Raw genomic sequence first — 22,942 nt, forward strand, 5'->3', positions numbered from 1 at the left:
TAGCTGGGCAGAGAGCAAGCTTGGGGCTGCTGAGACCAGGGCAGCATAGGCTGGGAACCAGCTATTCAATGGGGCACTTCAGGAGACTCGGGCTTTTCTCCTGCTTTGTGTTCTAGCAACCAACGCGAGCCTGGGCTATGCAAATGAAACCTACCAACCACTAGCAGAGAGGAGTCCTGTGGCACCTTAGGGCATGTCTACACTGGAGAGTTATTTTGAAATAATGCAAGCGTCCACACTACCAAGCCTGCTATTTTGAAATAATGGGCTAGTTATTTAGAAATAATAGCTCCTGCTTGTGAAGAGGAATAAGCTTATTTCAAAATAGTTATTTCAGGAGTTATTATTTCAAAATAACATATTTTGAAATAACCTGGTAGTGTAGAAATAGCCTCGGAGACAAAGGGGACGTCTACACTTGCTCCCTAGTGCGAACTAGAGATGCAAGTGTAGCCGACCAAAATTGCTAATGAAGCGGGGATTTAAATATCCCATGTTTCATTAGCATAATCTCTCCCACGTGCTATTCCACTCGCCAGTTGATTCGAACCAGGAAGTGCGCTCCGGGACGCGTTAGTTCAAATCAAACCCCTTGGTTCGAACTAACTTTACTCCTCAAAAGGTTTGATTCGAACTAATGCGTCCCAGAGTGCACTTCCTGGTTCAAATCAGCTGGCAAGCGGAATAGCGCGCGGGCGAACTTATGCTAATGAAGTGTGGCATATTTAAATCCCCACTTCATTAGCAATTTTGGTCGGCTACATTTGCATCCCTAGTTCGCACTAGGGAGCAAGTGTAGATGTACCCTAAGGGTGCGTCTAGACAGCGGCGCTATTTTGGGTTGAGTTTGGCTCTGTCTGTTTTTTCCAGCCCCATTTTTCTTAGTTCACCTAGTGACTTACATTCACCGTTATACTGCAGCCCACAGAAGAGCACTGCAATCCAGCCCCTGTCTCCTTGAGCTTGCATGCAGTCCAGGGGCCAGAAATTAGATCCAAGGAGCTACTTCTCTCTCAATGCCGGGAGATGAGTGGGAAGCAGGCCAGGGTCCCAAGCCCAGCAATTCCCTACTCAGGATCTCCTGAGTATGACTCATCAGAGCCAAGTTTGCGCATAGCGGCTACACCTGCCTCTGCTCTTTCAGCTACAGCCTCTTCCCATCATCTGCTTTGAGGCCGTCGCAGAGGAATTTGCAATTAATCTTCATTTTGTCTAACGTGTCAAGTGACTGATTTTCTCAACAGGTGACAGTTTCTTTTCTTTACTTTTGAGCGATTCGGAAGGAAATTGTTTATCGTTTACATCAAGTGGCTGCAGGTGTCCCTTGTATTTTTAACTCCAGTCATCTTCTGGGAGAAGCTGCCGATTCCAAGAGTGATCAGATATTTTTCTTGTAAACAGGGCTCTGGAAGTTTTGCCCAAGCAGAGGGCTGAATCAGAAGGAATTCTAGAAATCTCCATTAAACCGTGCCTATCACCATGGCATCTGAGCATTTATAGGAACCTGGGCAGGATGGAGCCAGGAGCTGTTTGGCTAAACTATACAAAGGGACCTGCCAAACAGACTGTGTGTGACACAGACACATGAGCTATCTGTTGTGCATGCCAGCTGAGCCAGAGACACTGGGCACAGTTTATGTATGCCAACTCTGCCCCTCGAGAAGCGTACTCAAACATATTTTACATCTTCCACCATCTATATGCTACACATGTAAAATAGGCCATGGACATTAAAACATTCAGAGACGAAAGCCACCTGGATTTGAGGCTTCTGGGCTAACTAACACCTTTCCCCACTCCTCCAATGTTAAAAATTCTAACATCCTCCCTCTTGAGAGCAGACCTCAAAACTCAAATGTGACTAGTAACCTCCTCCAGTTCCCAGGAGAGTGGCAGCAATGCTGTTTCAGTCACTGGCATGCCAGGCGCAAGGGTTAGGATAGGAAAATAAAGGGAATGTTAACATTACTGAATATGCTCATGACTCACATCAGCTGCCTTTGACCCACAGTCTCCAAGAACAGCTGGCATCTTTCTTCCTGTCTTGTGACAGTACATCCTGCCCTCCTTTCTGTGTGTGCCCAGACATCCTGCTGCAGTCCAAGGCATTCAATGGTGGTATGCAAGGACACAGTTGAACCCACAATTTTCAATGTGAACAGGGACTGTGGGTCAGGAGGATTGATTTTTCCAGTGACTGGGAAGGCCATTGCCTTCGCCAGGAAAAACACGTACATCAGCTACACCTACGCATGGTGCAAGCCCCGAACCTCATTACACGTCCCCCCAGCAGAGAGCTACTTGTACAAGCATCCAGGAAACTTGCATTCAACTTCTAACTATGCATGCCCTGACAAACGTAGCCAGCGAAGGCTGGTGACGTGCCAAAGCGTGTTGGCAAAACTGACCCCAAGAGAAGTTCTTTAAGAGGCAACAATGTCAGTGCGGTACAGTCTCTGCTCTGAGGAGCTTTACAGTCCCTAAGACAAGATGCTCTGGGTGACTTGGAAGAAATGGGCTGTGTTGCCACGTAGCCCCATGCCCAGTTGGTGGCAGGTGAACCTGATGGTTTAGTCCCTTGTACATCAAAACTAACTGGAGCTGGCTGTCTAGTTCTGGGACGCTTGACTCAGACCTCCTGTCTGGCACTTTTCTTAGGGACATGGTGTACTGCTGCCCGAGACCCAGAACCAATGTCTGAGCTCCACAGTCACTTACACACACTCCCCTAGGGCTTCTCCTGGGCTATGGGCCCTCTGGGCTTCTAGTTTAACCCATTCAGGGCCAATATGGCAGGACAGCCAGGAATGCAGGCCTAGCAGAGGGGTTGCTTAATCACAGTGATTGACTCTGGAAAGCGTTTGATAGTTACACAGCTCTGGCAACACGTACAGTCCTGAGATACCCACCCCTCCCTTCTCCTCACCTGGCCTGAGATCACCTCTTCTGCAAAGCTGAGGTAGGCCGGTAGCTCAGGCTGGGCAAAGTCCTCCTGGGCTGTCTCGCCTACCAGATTTTGCACAAGGCGCTGCACCGCCTTGCTGCACCGAGCACATGCCTGCTCTTAAACAGACCCTGTCTCTTCCCCGTGTGCTCTAGTGGGATGCTCCAGCCCCCTCCCCTGCATTGTCCAGGCTCCCCCTGCAGGCCCCTATGGAGAAAATCATGGGAGTGGGCCAATAGCTGAGTCATTCAAAGTCAAGGGTAGAGCCTGGCTTCCAGAGGTTTTACCCCGTGCTAGGCCTTCAGTGAGATGTCAGGCCCATTTCCTGGCCTGGAATGCAGTACAGCACGCAGCCCTCAGGCCTGTGTACATGGGAGTTCAACACATGTGAAGTAGAAATCAGACCAGGGATGGGGAAGATTTGGCCCGGCGGCCGCCAAGCCTTTCAATCCAGCCTATGGCCCACTCCACCGGAGCCACAGGCAGGGAGCAGCCCCAGGGCTCAGATTGCTCCATCTGCCTCTGTGCACCGTGGAGGAGGGGGGAGCTTTGAGAGCTGTGAACCCCCTCCTTCACGCAAACTCCCTCTCAGACCCCACGCCCCCTCCTGCATCCCAATACCCTACCCCAAGCTGCCTTCTGCACTCAACCTCTATCCCAGACCCCACACCCCCTTCCACAGAATAGTGCAGCCCTTGACCACTTACCAAAATTTTGGAGTGCCCCCTGATTAAAAATTACTGCCCGCCCCTGTCAGACTGATACAGACAGACCCTCCCCGCATAGGGTGCAGAGAGCAGCTGGCTGCAGTGAGCTGGGGGCTGTGGGTTTGTGGAAGAAGAGGGGTAGAAGGCCTGGACCTGGCAGACTGGGATCCGGAGGTCACTTAGGGCTGGCATGGGGAAGCAGAGCAAAGCCTGCCAGGCTGACACCATTGCTGCAGGGAAGAGGGGAAGGGGAGGAGCAAGTGGAGACACCGAGCAGGCCAGTGTGGTTTATGCAGGGCCCATGGAGCACAGCAGGAAAAATCCGTCTGGTGGCCAATTCCAAGCAGGTTCACTCTGTGGGGCATCTGAGCTGAACACACCCGCAGCCTGCCCCTGCAAACAGATGCTGGATGAGGCACAGTGCATGTAATATTACCTGGGGATGTCTCTAGAGCTGGAAAAACTAATTAAAAGGGAGGGGGTATTCCTCCTCAGTGGGAGAATGGCAGCAGGGGTGCATAGTCAAAGGAGCATCCCTATCCTAGATGAAGTCCCAGCCCAGGAATCGCCCTTATTAACCAACCCTGTGGCTCCCCGCCTGGTGGCTGCTAGGAGTCATGCAAAATGCATGAGAGAGAATTGCCACAGCTCCCACTCTTCTCTACTTAATTAAAAGTCATTAACAATAATCTGTACTTGGGCCTATCCCCCCTAAGGCTCCATTACTGAAGGGAAACAGGCAATTGAATCCCAGACACTTAGTGCTGGTTGGTTACAGTCTCCCTCACCCCCCTCCCAGCCCAGGGAGCTGGTTTTGGTTTTAACTCCGTCTTTTCCGAAAGGTCCCTCGCCCCTAGGGCTCAGCGCCTGCTTTGCGGGCTGGGCTCTGCGTGGCTGGGGTTAAGGCGGTGGCTACTGGTGAAACGAGGGGATAGTATTTTCTTCAGATGTGGTGTGATCTTCGCAAGCCCCCCAAGAGCCACTCAGTCCCTCCCCTGCCTTGTTTTAGCTCCTTCCCTCTGAAGGGAGAATGACTTATGCAGGAACCTGCTTACAAGCAAGGTCCAAGGTAGGGCCTAGATTTCTGAGGTGCACTGACATCTCTGAGCTGCCAAGGAAACGCCGCACCCCTCCTTCGCCTCTGCCGCCAGTCCCCTACCCTCCACTTCCTTTTCCTTCCCTCCCAAATGTGCTTTTCCTACAGCCCCAAACAAACTCTGAGTCTGAGGGAGATAAACAGCCCCCTCTCTGCTGGCTGAAAAGCGTCTCACTCCATTCCAGCCTGTTCTTCCACCCAGAATTCATCTCAGCTCCAGGGCAGGGAGTCCCCACGCCTGGCCTCCTCTCTCTCTCAGCCTCTTGCCCCATTGAGATCACTGGGCTTCCCCTGGTGTTGCTGCAGACAGAATTTGGCCCTGGATTCCCTCTGGGCTCTCGCAGGCGCGGGGGTGAATGCTGTTTTGTTGGACACATTATATAACAATCCCTATCGACTTTTCTGGGTATAAATCCATGCCAACTTTGGCCTAGATTGATTGATCTAGAATCAAATCCACTTCAAAGTTAATCTGCCCCTCCCACACCACACAATATACACATCACTTGTGGGTTTGCCCCCCGTTTTTTGAAACGTGGATTCTAGGTGGATGATCTCCAGATTGGAAACACAGACTAGGTTAACACATTAAGTTGCTGTTAACTAGATTAACACCTTTTGGCTGAGATGAGCATGACCCTGGGAGGGAGGGGACTGGAGGAGAAACCAACTATAAAGCGTTAGACACCTTGCCTTGGCCATTTCTAACTCAACTGATGGGTAAGGGATGCAGCCACACATTAGATCTGTGCATAAGGATCGCAGTCACAGCAGTGGGTGGATCTTTGTCTGGTCTGAAGCTTGCCCCTGCCCATGGAGGCCTCTCTGGTTTACTTGCAGATGTAGAGCACTTGGCAACTCTCTGTGCATTCGTTACCCTAGCGTGGGCCTGCAGTGCCACTGGTGCTTTCAGGCAAATTGGAAGCCGTTGCTGAAAGGGCACTGCAAGGTTAATAGGAATTCTCTGGGTTCCCTTGCTTGTAGGTTTGTTTATTTCTGTCTCCTTGTTTGGCAGGGGTCCACTTGCAGTAGAGGGTGGGGCTGCAGTCAGAGTCCTGGGCACATCGGTCAAGGGGCTTCTTTTTTTTTTTTTTTTTTTTGGCATTCCCTCCTAGTTTGTACATGTGATCTACCTCCCCTGCTGGGGGCTTGGGCCCCTTCTGGACATGGGCATCCCCGGTCTACCTTGACAGTGGTTACAGGCAACCCTAGGTTGATGCACAAAGAGGCTGGTGTAGCCGAGGGCAGAGAAATGGAGACGTTCCACCTATTGATGTTCGGATCTCGGGAAGGACACTGGCCTGCATAAAGCCCATCAGCAAGGGAATGTGGGGGAGAAAGAGCAAGGATGTTCTCCCTTCAGGAACAGATGGGAGGATCTAGCTGCCAGAACCCCGTTCCTTCCCTCTTGTACCAGGGACTGGAAAAAGTCCCTGCCTCCAGTTCCACTCACGATAACAAAGGCCAATTCTCTCTGGTATTCCATTTGTTATAACACTCACTTGTGTTCTGTGGTGCTCCACACGCTCCCCTGCTCTATATACTTGTCCAAATCAGGACAGTTACTGATGGGGTGTTTACTGCAAAATACTGCAGTATGGTTTTTTCCACCCTAGCAATAGCATACGCTTAATTCTCCCCCGGCTCGCTAAGGCTGCCAGATGGTTTCTGACTCTATTAACTCATAACCAGAACCTTACCAGACATGTGTGCTGTGCCCACAGGGCAATTAGACCTTGGGCTGGCTTGCCAAGAAGCCGAGCAAAGGGACTGACTCCATTTCCATGTTATTTCCAAGTAGTGGGATATTTTCTCTCCAGGCTGCCTGCATCTTGAGTCCCCTCACCACGTTCCACCCCAGCAGGTTATGTAATCTGTAGGAGAGTTACATAACAATGCAGCAGCAGAGCCAGCAAATTGTTGCCAGGCGGTGGGAGGCGAGCCAACTGCCACCTGCCTGGGATACAAATCCCATAGAAGAGGAGCAGACCAGCACCCACTCTGCCATGGCGCGGGCGCTCTGTCGGTCCAGCCACAGTTCTTTCTTCGGAATGGTTCTGTCAAGGAGGTGCCTGGGCTGCACTATTGCAAGTCTGAACCCCCACCTTCATCTCCATTTTGCTTTAGTCCCTGGGCCACTCTCGCTCACATGGTTAGATGGCAGATCATTTCTCTGAATTCTTTGTTGTCTTTTTGTAACGTACCATAACCTAGTGGTAGAGAAGAGGACTAAAAATCAAGATGCCTGGGTTCGCCTCTCCAAACCCTGCCACTGACTTGTTGTGGGACCTTGCCTAAGTCCCCTTACCTCAGTTTCCCCATCTGTAAAATGAGAGTGATAATACTGACCCTCTTTTGTAAGGTGCTTGGTGAGCTCTGGGTGAAAGTGTTTGCTATTATTTCTCGTTGGTAATATGGCTGCCCTGTCCTAGGGACTTGTGAGAGTTAACCCACAATGCATACTACATGTAGCTGTCCAATCAGGATTCTTTCCATCCAGATTAGCACTGGAATTTAAACTGGCAACATTACCAGCCATCAAATGGGTCCCATGTTAGTGACAGCAGAATGTTGCCCTCTGTGACTTTAGAACAGGAGGTCATGTGCTGCAGGGGGTTTGGAAATTTGGTCCCATTTTAGTCCGTGGGAGGACGGGATACACCAACGCCGATGTTTTCAGTCCTGGAGACCTCTGTTCTGGGTGCCCAACTTGACACACATCAGGCCTCTTTTTTCAGAGGTACCACCTAGCTGCAGCTGCAACTGAAGTTGAGGGGCAGCTCTTCACCTCTACAAAAGCAGGCCCAATGTATCACACGTTGGACAATCAACATCGGAGACCAGTTTGGAGACGCAGGCTGTAAGCTGAGAACATTTGTTCCTGGAACCCTCTTGTCTTCCATAAAAACATTTGAAACAAACATCAGAATGAACAGCATTTCTTGCAAAGCAGTTTGGGGGTTTAAAATTACATACTTGAAGGTTTTCAGAGATTTCGTCCATGCCATTAAATACAGAAGGAAAAGAGAAGACTTCCCTCTTCTACACTGCAGTGTTTTTCTGGGAAAACAGCCATTTTCCCGGAAAAACTATACTTACATTTGCACAGCTATTGTGTTCTTTCGACAGAAAGTTGAAAGAACGGAGGCATTTTTCCAACATTGGTAAACCTCTTTCTATTAGGAAGAAGCCTTTTTCCAAGGCGTGTGTTCACGCAGAAGAGGGAGTTCTTTCGAAAGAAGAAGCCTCCAAGAAATAACACAGGTGTCCTGGTGGCCACTCCGTCCATATTAATCACAACTTAAATGTGAGATAGCATCCAATCCATGTGGGCGCTGTCTTTTGAAAAAGCACATCACTTTTTCGTTGCACTTTTGCTGTGTGGACACTTCCTTTCGAAAGAAGCTTTTCCGGAAGATCTCTTCTGGAAAAGGTTCTTCTGAAAGAAGCCTGCAGTCTAGACATAGCCTTAATACAGCACCACTGAAATCAGTGGAATTATGCTAATTTACAACAGCTGGGAGGCATTGGCCCAGTGAGTTAGTGCAGGTGTAACCAAGGGCCAAATCTGGCCCAGTTTGTTTCATCACAAGGCCGATGCACAGCAAAAATAAAGTGATCTGAAGAAGTTGCTAAAGCGTGTCCTCAGTAGCAGCACTGGTTCACTGCTTTGACCCCTGCCCTTTCCAGGGCCCTGTCTGAGACTAGATGGCAGAACAACTCTCATCAGCTTCTGAATTCTGGCCCAGGGACTCTGACTGGGGCAAGAGACTGCTGCAGGTGCTGTCCTTCCAAAGGGACACTGTTCCCAAGGTCCATCCACTTGTCATTAAAAACGTTCAGCCCTGTCAGTAACCATCGTGTGGTTTGTGTTCAGCTCTCGCACACCTTGGCCATGTGCTGGCTCATTCCATTTTGCATCCCTCATTAGGCCTGAGAGGGAGTACTGTGTCCAGTTCTGGGCACCGCATTGCAAGAAAGATGTAGAGAAATCGGAGAAGGTCCAGAGAAGAACAACAAAAATGATTGAAGGTCTAGAAAACATGAGCTATGAGGGAAGACTGGAAGAATCGGGCTTGTTTAATTTAGAAAAGACTGAGAGGAGACGGGGGGGGGGGGGGGGCAATTTTCAAGTACCTAAAGGGGTGTTACAAGGAGAAGAGAAAATTGTTTTTCTTGACCTGCGAGGATAAGACAAGAACAATGGGCTCAAATTGCAGCAAAGGAGGTTTAGGGTAGACATTAGGAAATGCTTTCTCACTACCAGGGTGGCTAAACTCTGGAATAAATGGCCTAGAGAGGTTGTGGAATCTCCATCACTGGAGATATTTCAAAGCAGGTTAAACAGACATCTGTCAGGGATGGTCTAGATGGTGCTTGGCCCTGCCGTGAGGGCAGGGGACTAGACTTGATGACCCCCCGAGGTCCTTTCCTGTTCTGGTGTTCTTTGATTCTATCCCTAACTCAGCTTTGCAGCTCTAAGTGGATAGAGCAACTATTACTCACTCCTTGGACTGCAGGTGGTTCAGCTGCTGGCTTTCCACCACAGAGGCATCGGGTGTGTGAAATGATTCTTGGGTGTGTTTTGGAGCTCCTCTGGCTGCAGAGGGAAGTTCAGCACACAAGACCCAGCCCATTGCTTTTACTGGGCATTGGGATGGAGCCAGGGCACTACATAAATGTGGGACTATGGATTAGTATTCAATGATTAGCAATCATAACAGGCGTCTCCCTCCCCTTCTATCCTAGCCAAATTAATAGTTGGCCATGAAGTACACTGCTTGGACTCCCCATTAGTCATTCACTGGGCATGGGGTAATGCTCAGGAAGACAGAGCCAGGAAGAAATGGGACAGTTCCTTCTGTTAGATCATGAGCAGTTTGGATAAATAACCCGTGAGCACAGAGTGAGTGGAGGAGGAGGAGGAGGAGGAAGTGTTACTGCCACACCTTATTATGCCACAACATGGCAAGGTGCATTGCAGAAGACATCAGACAGGTAGAGTTTGAAGTCCCAAGGGAACGGCTGATAGCAAAGGACGGGGGAGTTTCTAGATTCGTTTTAAAGAGCGACGAAGAGGCCGAGGCCCTGGTCCTCAGAAGTATTTAGGCTCTTAACTATTGTTGATTTCAGTTGGAGTCAGGGACATATCTGGGATAGAGCCCTCTTGTGTTCAAGAGAAAAGAGGGTGGTTGAATGATCAAATCTGTGGCCACCGTGTGCAGTATATTTGGGTCCAAGTGAGAAAAGCTGGGAAGCGTCAGATTTAAGGAGCGACCGGCTAAGAAGGAGAGTTCCCAGTAGAATAGCCCGTCATTTGAATGGGGCCTGAGGCCAAACCAAGCACATGTGGCGGAGGAGAAGTATATTCAGAGCCATGCCACGCAGGTGGATTAACATCAAAGAGGCTGAGTGGGATAGCCCAGCTCAGAAGAGATAGTCAGAAATGCATTTATATGTGAAAGCAGGGGGCTTGCTCCACCACCTGCCCTAACTCCAGCCCTGTTCTTCTTTTACAAACATTCTTCCAAAGGAACCAATATCTGCCCCAGCCGCATCAGAGATCCCAATAATGAGGAGAGGCCGAGGGATTTGGGTTTATTTAATCTACAGAAGAGAAGAGTGAGAGGGGATTTGATCGTAGCCTTCAGCTACCTGAAGGGGGGTTCTAAAAAGGATGGAGAGAGGCTGTTCTCAGTGGTGACAGATGGCAGAACAAGGAGCAATGGTCTCCAGTTACAATGGGGGAAGTTTGGGTTGGATATTAGGAAAAGCTGTTTCACTAGGAGGGTGGTGAAGCACGGAATGGCTTAGCGGGGGAGGTGGTGGAATCTCCATCCCTAGAGGTTTTTAAGGCCTGGCTTGATAAAGCCCTGGCTGGGATGATTTAGTTGGGTTTGGTCCTGCTTTGGCAGGGGGTTGGACTCAATGACCTCCTGAGGTCTCTTCCAGCCCTAGGATTCTATGATAAATGGTCTGTTTCCACCAGCACCTAACCAGAAATATAGGGTTGTGATCCAGCTCTCATTCCAGAGTCCCAGCGCTCTCAGTCTGCCTGGATAGCCACACTGCTCACCAGGGCAGCGTGGAGCTTTTCATTGCAGCCTGCTGGTGGGCTGCATTGTACAGCTAGAGAATAAAAATATTAACCTGGATGCCATGAGTCAGTGCCCACACTCCCCGCTGCCTGGGTGGAATGGCCCAGACTGGCCTCCGGGTGTTTGCTCACTGCTGGATCAGAAAGAGAAACGTCTGGCTGTCTCTGCTCTCTCTGTTGCATAGCTCTCATAGGGAGCAGGACACTAGATGCATGGAGCCCTGGGATCTCCTTCCCATTTTGCCAATGACTCACAATGTCGCCTTGGGCAAGAATGTTTGGTCAATGTTTTAAAAACTGGCCTCTGATTTTGGGCATCCAGTCGGAGGCCCCCTGGGCCTCATTTTTTCCAGAGGTTCCAAACTCAATAGGAACACTCCAGTGTCTGAAGTTGGGCACTCAAAATCAGAGGTCACTTTACCCACTCTGTGCCTCAGTTTCCCTCTGTGATGGGGAGGGGGCTGGCTTTGCACAGCATCTTGGCTCCCCGGTGAACGGCACTCAGGGAGTGCAAAGTATTATTCTTACTAACGATCATTTTGCTGCATGGCCAGGTGCAGAATCAGCCCAAAGATTCCATCTATCAAAGTCTCCTTGATGTTTCATTTCTAGCCCTTTATTCAGATCTCCCCCACCCCCAACTGCCTTTCATCCTCGTCCCCCAGGCGGCCTGCAGCCAATTTGGTGCTGAACTTGTTGCTATGGAAACCAGCAAGGATTATGAAGCTGCCATAGATCTAATCACACTCACTCCAAGACTTTAAGGAACAATTCACTTTCTCAATTTTGTGAACCCTCATTATAGTGACAACGTTTTAAACTGCACGACAAAAATTGGGAATTAAGTTAACCAACAGAATCAGAGGCAGCTAAGTCCTGTGCTCTGTTACTCCCCTGCAGCCTCATTAGCCTGGGTGCCATTGATTGGGTATAAACGAGGACAGGCTTTGGCAAAGAAGCACGTGAAATGGCAACATCTTGCCAATCTCCCAAGAGCACTGTAGGGTTGCTCCTGGTGATGTGTAGTGAGTGGCTTGTCTAGTTCAGTTTTAACTAACCCAAACAATGAGGCTTTCACTACTTTCCCGGGGAAGCCTATTCCATTTTCTAACAGGTTTCATGGTAAGGAAATTCATCCTGCAGTTTCCTTTCTCTCAGTTACATCATCCCAACTAACTTCTTTCTATTTTCTCCTGATCTCGGCCACTTTTCAATGCAAAAGGTTGGCTGGTTTTGTGCCACCCATTGTTCCCAGAGATCTGCTGTTAATTCATTGGGAATCCCAAACCTTCCTCTCTGCACCTCCCGTGCATCCATCAACTGGTTTCCAGCACGTCTTCTCATTCCCGCTTGGGGAAAGGGCCCAGGAGAAGGCCTTCCACACTGACCTCTGTCTCCAGTCATCTTTCCCAGATTTGATGTTGTTCTTGAGTCCTCCGACTGAACCATCACTCAAATTCTTTGTTCCCATGTGACAGCAATGAACTTTATTCAGTTTATTTATTATTGAATCATTGTGATACAAAATTATTTAGTCTTCAGAACTGAATATTAATAAACAAACAATACTTTGCTGTCATTTCAGGCTTGTCTTCCAGGGATCTCAGAGGTGGGCAATCATTTCTACCCTCACTTTACAGATGAAGAAATAGACAAGGTCTGACCAACATTTTCAAAAGTGGCCACTGATATTTGGGTGACTTTGCTTTTCACTCCGCTCATAGAAGTCAAAGGCATCTGCGGGTGCACCACACCTCTGTTAAAACCGAGTCAGGTTCCCAAAAACTGAGATGCACAAAAATGTCAATCTCAGAGATTTTTCAACTATGTAACTCCCCACCACAATCCCAGCCTTATTGTCTGTGGCTTTTCATTTCATTAGTCCACCCTTTCCAATGCTCAACTAAAGCTTCCAGAGATGTTAACAAAATAAAGTAATAATCGTTAGAAAAAAATCGCATTAACTTGAAATAAAATAAAAAGGATGTGTTAATCTTTGCCACCAGCTGATAACAACTTGGTCAATATTAGCTGAGTCCATGCCTTAATGCAGTATGAGTTAATCTGCCTGCAGATGCCAATGTCTTCAATGATCCTGATAAGCTCCAGCAATGTACGAAAATTCATTCTCCCACGTCCCGCCTGTCTATCTGATGAAGAGCGGGTCATTTCTCTTTTAATTAATAAATGTCCCATAAAACAGTCGGGTTTAATTTCTAGCAGTTGACTCATCTCACTGCTGCCTGGCTTAGGGACTCCTATTCTAGAACATAAACATTTCGCTTCCATGGAGTTTTGTTGTGAAACATACGAGTCATCTGAGGAGACATGCTGCTGGGTCTTGTATTGCATCTCTCCACTGAGAGAATGACAGAGAGAGAGAGAGAGAGAGAGAGAGAGAGAGAGAGAGAGAGAGAGAGAGGTATGCATGAAACAAAGGAAGGGGAAATAAAAGAAAGACAAGAGGAAAGGCAGAGATGCCTTCTGCATTCGCCTAAAGCATTATCCCCCCATAAGAGACGGTGTTATTCACGCATTTATATGTACACCAAGATAATAGACTTGTGAAACATACGAGGTCAGTGCTACAGCATCTTCCCCGCAGGCTTTTGTGGAAATGAAATTATGAAAAGATCATTATAGGCTCATTTCCAGTATTTGCTGGCAACAGAGGGAGAGAAGCAAAGGAGTGTTTGTGGATGAAATAACCTCAAATGCACTTAGTGTCCAGCTCTGAACCCAGAACTCAAGAGCTCTTATTGAATCTGATTGTTCTGGGACAGGCTTCCCGACTTCAGGGTGTGGTTTTGTTTTGGTTTTTGTTTTGGTTTTTTTCCTTTGGGGAAGGCTGTAGCGGCGTGTCATTGCCTTACTGTTCTCAATATCACTGGTGCCGATACCTCAGCTGGAGGATAATGTTCTGCTTAAGGATGGTTGGATGGATAGGAGCAACCTGTGTTATGGGAGACCTCCTGGATTTAATTCTTTGCTTGGCCACAGACAACCACAGGTCACGGCACTAAGGCCCAGACGCACCCAGGGATTTAGGCTCTTAATTTCCATTGATTTCAGTGGAAGTCAGGAATCCAAATAACTTCATCGATCTAGGCCCACATCTCTCTGTAAACAAGGAATAACACATTTGCCTGCCTCAGCAGGGTGTCGTGGGAGTAAAATGTTAAGGACTGTGAGGCTTAGAGGTATCAGGTAATAGGGACCACCTAAGCACCCCAGATACCTAGATAAAGGCTTGTAATGTAGCTCAGCAAGGGGCTGCCTTCCGGGTACAAGATACCAGGGCAGTGGGTGCAAACCATCTGAAGAATATGATTGCCTCACACCAGCAAGTATTCCTCCTCTCCAGCTAGATCTCCAAGACAACAAAAGCCATTAGGCCTTACTGTGCCTGGCTCAATGCCATTCAATGACACTGTCATGGTGACAGGCTTTGCCAACGTGCAGGATAGAAGTCAGGCCCCTGGGTCGGGGCCACAGCCTCTCTGTGTCAGGGGCTAAGAAGCTACCTAATGTGACACCATCTTGTGGGTTTATGTGCACACAAGAGGGAGGGGCCAGAAATCTATCCCTTCTGTGCAGGGACCGAATTCAGCTGCCTTCCTGAGCCGCCCAGGCCTGCCCTTTGCTAGCCACCCTGGGCTACAAGCTTCCCCACTTCAGGAACTGCCTTGCCCCCTCCAGGGCCACACATGGCAGCACCGTGACAGCTGCCGCTTAAGTAGTAGGTGCTTTTCCCCAGTGGGGTAGGAAGAATAGGGTCTGGTGGCCCTATGCCATTCCCACAGCCAGCCAGCCTGTGCCGTCTGTCTCTGTCGTCTTTGCTCCCTTCGGCCACCTCCTGTAGATTGAACAGATGATTTCACTGTGGGGCCGTGAGGCTCGGGTCATCTTTTCTCCACCCAAAATGTCGCTTTTGGTAGCCAGGGGAACTCCCGCCTCTTGGAGAGACAATGAGGGCTGGCTCCAGGAAGTAGCTAAAGGGTTTTCTTTGGAGGTGTATGAGTAAGGCAGAGGGAGGGAGGTTGTCGGTGGCCACACTCGAAAGCAATGGACTAGGAACTTTAAAATGTGTTTGTCAAAAATCATCGCTCCTTGGGCCAGGCCGGAGCCTGGGGCAGCAGGCCGTGCACCTCTGGAAGGCCCCCGGGGGGAGCTGGAACTCCCTTGGCAGGAAGCGGCTGTAAATGCCCTGGCTGTACATCTGTGACGGGGAGAGGAGGAGGAACAAGGGGACACTGGGGGGATGTTCTGGAAGATTCCTCCACTTCCCCGCCCTCACATCCCACCACACGGCAAGGTTTACTGCAAGGAAATGGAGCTGGACAGTCACTGTGAAATGGGAGCTGAGACCACGAAGCACATGGCATGTGGCTGCGGGGGAGAAGCAAGCATGCATGGGTAGGAATGGCAGGAGGTTTTTGTGGTCCCAGCAACACAAAAAGTCTGTTGGGTTCTCTGCCCCAGAATGCTGCCCAATTGCAGCTCCTGTCGTCTCAAGTTGCCCTCTTGTCACGGCGGCTGGGAGCCCCACAACGACACCAATATTCCCAGTTTGTTCTGTTCAACAGCGTTCTTCCGGGTGGCTGAGCAAGTGGCTGGGAAGAGGGGAGGGGAGCTGCAGGACAGGTATAACAAGGCTGTGTGGGCTGCAGGGGGGAGTTAGGGGATTAACCGAACAGACCAGGCCAATTAGCACCAATGTTAATTAGCAGTTTAGGTCAGAGCCTCCCATGGTAACAGTTCATAAGGAAGTGCAGCTTATTAAGCTCGTGGCTCCATCCAGCTGCTTTGAAATCATCTATGGGGTCCCCCAGGCAGCAGCTGTCGGAAGCCAAGAATAAACGAGGAAACTTTCCATCTAAATGATCAAAAAGAGAAAAGGGGGAACCCACCATTCAGACCAATCACAACATAATTTATTTTAAATCAAATATATCTGTGTTACAAACCAATCAGCCCTCCTAGGCAGCCGCTTGCTGAAAAGGCTGGGTTCCACTCCCTTTCTTCTCCTGCTTATTCTTATTTTGCAAACGTGAGCGGAATGGCAAGCTGTCTGGTAATTGAAATCTCCGAAATGTTCTGTTCTAGCAAAGGAATAAAGGTCGGGATTGTATCCAAAACAGACTCTGCCTCACTGGGTGAGTCACTCTGGTAGCTTTCCTCGGCGGAGTCACCGCCTGCCCTGGGGCCCTTTCTATGCACCAATCCCCACCCAAGAGTTGGTGTTGGGCCACTATGAAGTTATCACACAATTTGTTCTTGGATAGGACCAACCCATGTGAGAATCTTGTTGTAGACATGTCCACCCCCCAGACTAGACCAAAACCTAATAGAATAGGACGTGTGCTCTAGTTTGTTACTGGCTAAAGGCAGGGAGTAAGAAGACAAGAGCAGCCATACTGGGTCAGAGCAAAGGTCCATCCAACCCAGTATCCTGTCTGCCAATGCCAGGTGCCCCTAGACTCAATGAGCAGAACTGGGAATCATCAAGTGATCTCACCCCATCACCCATTCCCAGCTCCTGCCCATCTTGGATAATAGCCATTGATGAACCTAACCTCCATGGCTGTGTCTAGACTGGAAAGTTTTTCCACAAAATCAGCTGCTTTTGCGGAAAAACTTGCCAGCTGTCTACACTGGCTGCTTGAATTTCCACAAGAACACTGACTTCCTACTGTAAGAAATCAGTGCTTCTTGCGGAAATACTATGCCGCTCCCGTTCGGGCAAAAGCCCTCTTGCGCAAATCATTTGCGCAAGAGGGCCAGTGTAGACAGCACACTACTGTTTTGCGCAAAAAAAGCCCCGATGGCTAAAATGGCGATTGGGGCTTTTTTGCGCAAAAACGCGTCTAGATTGGCACGGACGCTTTTCCGCAAAAAGTGCTTTTGCAGAAAAGCATCCGTGCCAATCTAGACGCTCTTTTCCGCAAATGCTTTTAACGGAAAACTTTTCCGTTAAAAGCATTTGCGGAAAATCATGCCAGTCTAGACATAGCCCATGAATTTATCTAGTTCTTTCTTGAACTCTGTTGAAGTTCTGGCCTTCACAACTTTCACATAAAAGTCATATGTGGGTCCTGCAGCTTAGCAGGCCTAGGATGGAAGTTTCCATCCCTGCTGTACCCAGCTTAGCATTGTGTGGGACACAGCAAGCCCAAACAGCAGCTGGGCTTCATCAGCTCTAACCCGAGCCTTGAACTGGAAAACTACTGACCAGTAAACAAGTTTGACCTCTGTCTCAGCTCATAAGAGTGATAAGAATGACGTTGAGCCAGAAACGAGCACACCCAGTAAATAACTGTAGTATAACTAATGTAGGAAGCCCTGTGCCCATTGAGTCTCAACAAGGACCTAGACCTCGAAGGGTGCTCTGAATCCCCTTAGCGGAAGCCATGTCCACTGTGGCCGGGTGTGAGATAACCGGAATGGGACTCTCCGTAGATCTAAACAAGCATAAGTATTTCCAAGTGCCTGTTACTCTTTTATGCATTGCTTTGCCTATGCTGACTTGTATCACGTTGCAGTAGCTGTGTAACCATTTGCCAGAATTTAGCCTGTAATAGTAGTGACGTAGTGAGATTAATAAAAGCAGCTATCCCTAATCAACTCTGTACTGAAGCGAATCCACAACCCTGTTGGGCCCTCCCCTGTGAGTGGTCAACAACATCCTCTGGCAAGAAGTTCCACAGGCTGTTTGTGTTGCGTGAAGAAAACAATTTTGTAAAAGTTTTCACTGAGCTGCAGCGTATTTTATTATACCCATGTGTAGTGCACCCACCCAAATAGCTGGGAAACTTGCCAAGTGGAAGACTAGAGTACCCACTAGGAGCAAAACACCGGGGAACTTCCTCTGACATCGATTCTGAAAGAAAGAGTCTCAGGAAATATATTTCATTCCTTTGGGAGGTCATGCAGGATTTCTAACCACAGTGAGAACAAACTGGAACTAACACAATGTTTGCCAGCCATCATTCTAAACATCTGCAAGTGCTCTGTATCTGTCCCCTTCCCACTCTTTGCTTGCTTTCTCTATGTAGAGCAGGGACCATCTCTTACGAGGAGGCTGTGTCTAGACTGGCAAGTTTTTGCGGAAAAACTTGCCAGCTGTCTACACTGGTCGCTTGATTTTGCACAAGAGCACTGACTTTGTAATGTACAAAATCAATGCTTTTTGAGCAAATACTTTCATGCTCCCATTCGGGCAAAAGCCCTTTTCCGGAAATGCTTTTGTGCAAAAGGGCCAGTGTAGACAGCTAAAAACTGTTTTGCACAAAAAAGCCCTGATGGCGAAAATGGCGAGCGGGGCTTTCTTGCGCAAAACCACATCTAGATTGGCACGGATGCTTTTCCGCAAAAAGTGCTTTTGCGGAAAAGCATCCATGCCAATCTAGATGCTCTTTTCCGCAAATGCTTTTAACGGAAAAACTTTTCCGTTAAAAGAATTCACGGAAAATCATGCCAGTCTAGACGTAGCCAGTGTGTGCACAGCACCTAGCACAAGGACCCAAACTCAGTTGGAGCCTTCTGTTGTTCCTTTAATATAAATAATAATGAATGTATCTAATGCTCTAAACAGAGCATCTTACCGCCCCAGGAAATATCAGGGTCTAATCCTGACTCTGACACTACCCCCCTGTTGGCCTTTGGCAAATCACTTAATCTGGCTGCGACTGACTTCTACAGCAATTCGCACCAGCTGATGATCTGGCACTTTTGTGATAACAGATTACTTTCCCAAGCAGGTGCAGAGGGGATCTGCTTTCCATGAAGCTCACACCTTCCAGGCTCTGAGTCACTTCAGGAGACGTGGTATATTTGTTTTTATTTTATAAGTTTAGAGCAGAAATGGAACACACAAAGCTGGGGGGTGGCGGAGGGAGAGAAACACAGCCCCCTCTTGCTAACAGAGATCACCAGGCTGAGTCAGAGGTGGCAGCAGCAGCTTCTAAATCCAAACCTGGATCAGAACTAGTTCTGCATATGGTTCCATGACTAATCTCACGTTGTTTTCAGGTGTTAAATCATGTGGTCCAGCTTTTGTTTATTTATTTATTTTTATCTGCCCAGATTTCTGTGGGTGGTAGCTATGGCAACAGGAATACAGTGAACCTCATGTGTGTACTGAGCATTCACTGGGAACACTTCCCTGCTACTTAGAGGGAGGGGATTGTTATGTGCATGTTCCTGAAAATAGCAATAGCTCCGTTCAGGGAAGTACTCAGGTGGTCAGAGTTTTGGCCAAAGCATCCTACAAATAACCCTCTCTCGCGAGACTTCAAAACTGAGGCCAGAAGCCTTGTGGTAACATTTGTTCAGAAGATTCCTGGGCGACTGGAGCAGAAATACCATGCGAAGAGCTTGGCTGGCAGTATTTGGGGCCTCTATAGAAGCAGGAGACAACCACACAAAGAAACATATGAATGGCCACACGGGTCAGACCAAAGGTCTGTCTAGCCCAGTGTCCTGTCTTCCAACAGTGGCCAGTGCCAGGTGCTCCAGAGGTAATGAACAGAACAGGGAACTGTAGAATCACAGGGCTGGAAGAAACCTCAGAAGATCATTGAGTCCAGCCCCCTGCCCAAAGCAGGACAAATCCCAACTAAATCATCCCAGCCAGGGCTTTGTCAAGCCGGGACTAAAAAACCTCTAGGGATGGAGATTCCACCCCCTCCCTAAGTAACCGCTTCCAACACTTCAGTACCAACCTAGACCTCCCCCACCACAACTTGAGACCATTGCTCTTCATTCTGCTCTGTCACTACTGAGAACAGCCTCTCTCCATCCTCTTTAGACCCATCCCCCCCTTCAAGTAACTGAAGGCTTCAATCAAATCCCCTCTCACTCTTCTCTTCTGCAGACTAAATAAACCCAAATTCCTCAGCCTCGCCTCATAGGTCATGTGCTCCAGCCCCCATTAAGTGATTCATTCCCTGTTACCCATTTCCAGCAACCAGAGAACAGCAAGGAAGATTAAGAGAATGCTTTCAAGCCTCAGAACCTCTTTAGGGCTAGGGGCTGCTAGCCCACAGAGCCTGTGGAGGGCAGGGGGAGGGACACAACCCAGGCTAGTTGATTTTGTGCACTCCAACCACATGGGCTAGGGGAGGATACTGTAGCACCAGCACAGGCTCCACAATGCTAGGTGGAGAGCTTGTAGCCTTAGGGGGCTGTATCCATCCCCTGGGCCTTAGGTGCTCTACCCTTGACTAAACCCTCATCACTCACTGAGGCCAAAAAACTCCTATCGCACTACGCCTTCCATAGTCCCCTGCTAAACAGTCTGCCAGGGTGGCTGGCCCATTTAAATGAAGCAGATCCAGCATCCAGCTGCTAGAACAGATGCTTCCAGTTTTGCCAATTAAGGGGTGGGGCAGAAACTTGGCCTATAAAGAACCCAATCCCCCCCCTCCCCCAGGAAGGGGGAAACAGAAAAAGCAAGAAGGGGAGGGGAAGGTTTAATAATAATAATAATAATAATAATAATAATAATAATAATCTCTAGGTGAGAGACAGTGAGAGGCCTAAGAGGATTTTTTAGGGAGAAACTCTGAGGCTATGTCTACACTTGTGGCTTCTTGTGCAAGAACATCTTGCGCAAGAAGTCTGGCACAAGAAAATGTCCACACTGCTATGCACGCGCTGTGCTTTTGCACAAGAGCTCCCATGGCAGTGTGGACGCTCTCTTGCGCAAGAAAGCTCCGATGGCTATTTTAGCCATAGGGCTTTCTTGCGCAAGAAATCCCTGCTGAGCATCCACACTGCCCTCTTGCGCAAGAACTCCTGCACAAGAGGGCTTACACCCGTTAAAAAAGAGCGTAGCTCTTGCGCAAGAAGCCCTCTCTTACCACGCCGTAGTGTAAATTTCTTTGCACAAGAGCGGGCGGGCAGTGTAGATGCTCTGTGGATTCGTGCTCAAGAATGGCCGTACTTGTGCAAGAAGCCGCGGGTGTAGATCTAGCCTGAGAGGGTGAGTCTTGGTTAAAAGAGTAAAGAAGAGATCTTCAATAGACACAGAAGAGACAGTAAAAGGGAAAGTCCCCTGGGAGATGTAGCCGGGAGTGCTCTGAGGGGGTGTCTGGGGGCTTTGCCTATCTTTGGAAAATAGGAGAGTCTGGCTGTGACCAGATGTTCTTCATGACCTAGAGACAAAACCATTGACTGCCATGGCCATTCAACAGGCCTGACAGGGAAGGGCAAATGGGGCAATTACCCCGGGGCCTGGAGGTTCCTGCTGCCACTGCTGGAGTCCTGAATAGCTGCTGCAGAGTGTGTATGGTGGGGGGGGGGGCATTGTCTGGGTATTGTGTGGCACTCAGGACTGATTGCTCTTGGCCCTGCCTGTGCCCCTTCTGCCCTTGGGCCCCATCCGTTTTGGGGGTGTGGAGCCAGGCCCTCCCCACACATTGCCATGGCACCTGTGTTGGCCCTGCTGCCACTCAATAAACCTGCAAGTGAGCACTGTTAGAGATGGGCCTAGCAACATGCAGTGAATGAAAAGCCACACAGGCTGCTGCATCCCTAGCAATTGGAGCCCAGCCTCCAGGTCATCCTGGGCCTTTCACGAGTTGGGATGTTACTCCCAGCACTGCTGGAGAAAGCTCTCTGCCTTGCCACACTCCCCCTACCATAGTCCTTACACGTGACTCTGGCCTGTCCCAAACCAAGATGTGATGTGACTGTGTGCTGCTGAACCTAGCAGAGGTTTTTCCCCAGAGGTAGCTGCATTTGCAATGGGGGATGAGGTTTCTTATCTAAATCATGCCTCTACTTTGCAAAGCATGCAACATTCTTCCAGGAAGCCTTTGAAAGTGAAACATAAAAGTTAGTTATTAATTAATACTAATGATGATGATTATGCTGCTTCAGGATCAGAGAGATACACACAACCCTGTACAAAAGGAGAAGAAAGGGGAGGGGGCTTTGAAGCATCTGACTGCACCCATGGGAGAGTGTTGCAGCTTTATTGCCTTGTGATGGAGCCTCCTGCCTGCTATAGGCAGATCCAGTAGAGACCAGCTGTACCTGCAGCATTTCTGCTGTGGAGCTGGAGTCTCTGAACCTGCTCCAGGATTCCTATGCTTTTGATTTCTCTTCCAAGGTCAGTCAATGCCAGAAAGCTTGCTGTTGGGAAAGCTGCACCAGGTGAATTGAGCTGCCCTCCAAGGCTCACATTTAATTATGACGTGGGGGGTGATTTCGCTGGAGAAAGGGAAGAAAACAAATGTTTATTCTGTTTTTTTTTTCAAGTCACAGGGGAGAACAAAAATTTCTAGACCAAGTAAGTGTAGCAGGCAGTTGTGGGTGCATACACACAGTACCTGTTCCTCCTATAATCCATCTGTTGGCATTATTGAAATATAGGAAAGGGCAAAAGAGATTCTTACGGGAAAAAATAAAATCTCAAGCAGGCATTTTATGAGTCAAGCTTTAGCCCAGTCAAACATCAACTCCATCAGGGAAAAATATTTTGTCATTCACCATCTGTACCATCAATTAACAGGGTGCTAAACTTCCCCATGGAACTAATTCCCGTATATATCTAGCTAATGGGGTTCCAAAATAGTCACTTTTGGGGATGGGGTCACTGAGCTTCCACAGTCTTAACTGTGGCACACATGCTACTGTGTCTGGCACCCCTTTGCTTTGGATCCTCTAGACATGGGATCATTGATGAGGAGTGTGATGTTACATCCCCCTATTTTTTTATGGAAATGTTTTTGAATATGAATAGGCATAACTTGAATGTGCTTTATGCAAAATGGTGCAAGTAACTTATTCAAGAGTTTGTAATCCCCTGAATGTGTATATACTGTTTGGCTGCATATAGACTGGCATGATTTTGCGGAAATACTTTTAACGGAAAAAATTTTCCGTTAAAAGTATTTCCGCAAAAGCGCGTCTAGATTGGCACGGATGCTTTTGCGCAAAAAGTGCTTTTTCACAAAAGCATCTGTGGCCAATCTAGACGCGATTTTGCGCAAGAAATCCCCGATCGCCATTTTAGCCATCGGGGCTTTTTTGCGCAAAACAGTTCTTCCCTGTCTACACTGGCCCTCTTGCACAAGTATTCTTGCGCGAGA

The 22,942-nt window shown here is 48.6% G+C and overlaps 1 long non-coding RNA gene across 1 annotated transcript; it reads right to left on the bottom strand.

The window, feature by feature from the left end:
- Positions 1–3,923: 3,923 nt before the first annotated feature.
- LOC142819429 (uncharacterized) lies at positions 3,924–6,583 on the bottom strand. The gene is made up of 2 exons (XR_012897321.1): positions 6,448–6,583; positions 3,924–4,044 (listed from the first exon to the last, which is right to left on the bottom strand). It is a non-coding gene; the product is annotated as an uncharacterized LOC142819429 (long non-coding RNA).
- Positions 6,584–22,942: the final 16,359 nt, after the last annotated feature.

The sequence above is a fragment of the Pelodiscus sinensis genome, chromosome 23, assembly GCF_049634645.1.
Source record: "Pelodiscus sinensis isolate JC-2024 chromosome 23, ASM4963464v1, whole genome shotgun sequence".
NCBI lineage: Eukaryota > Metazoa > Chordata > Testudines > Trionychidae > Pelodiscus > Pelodiscus sinensis.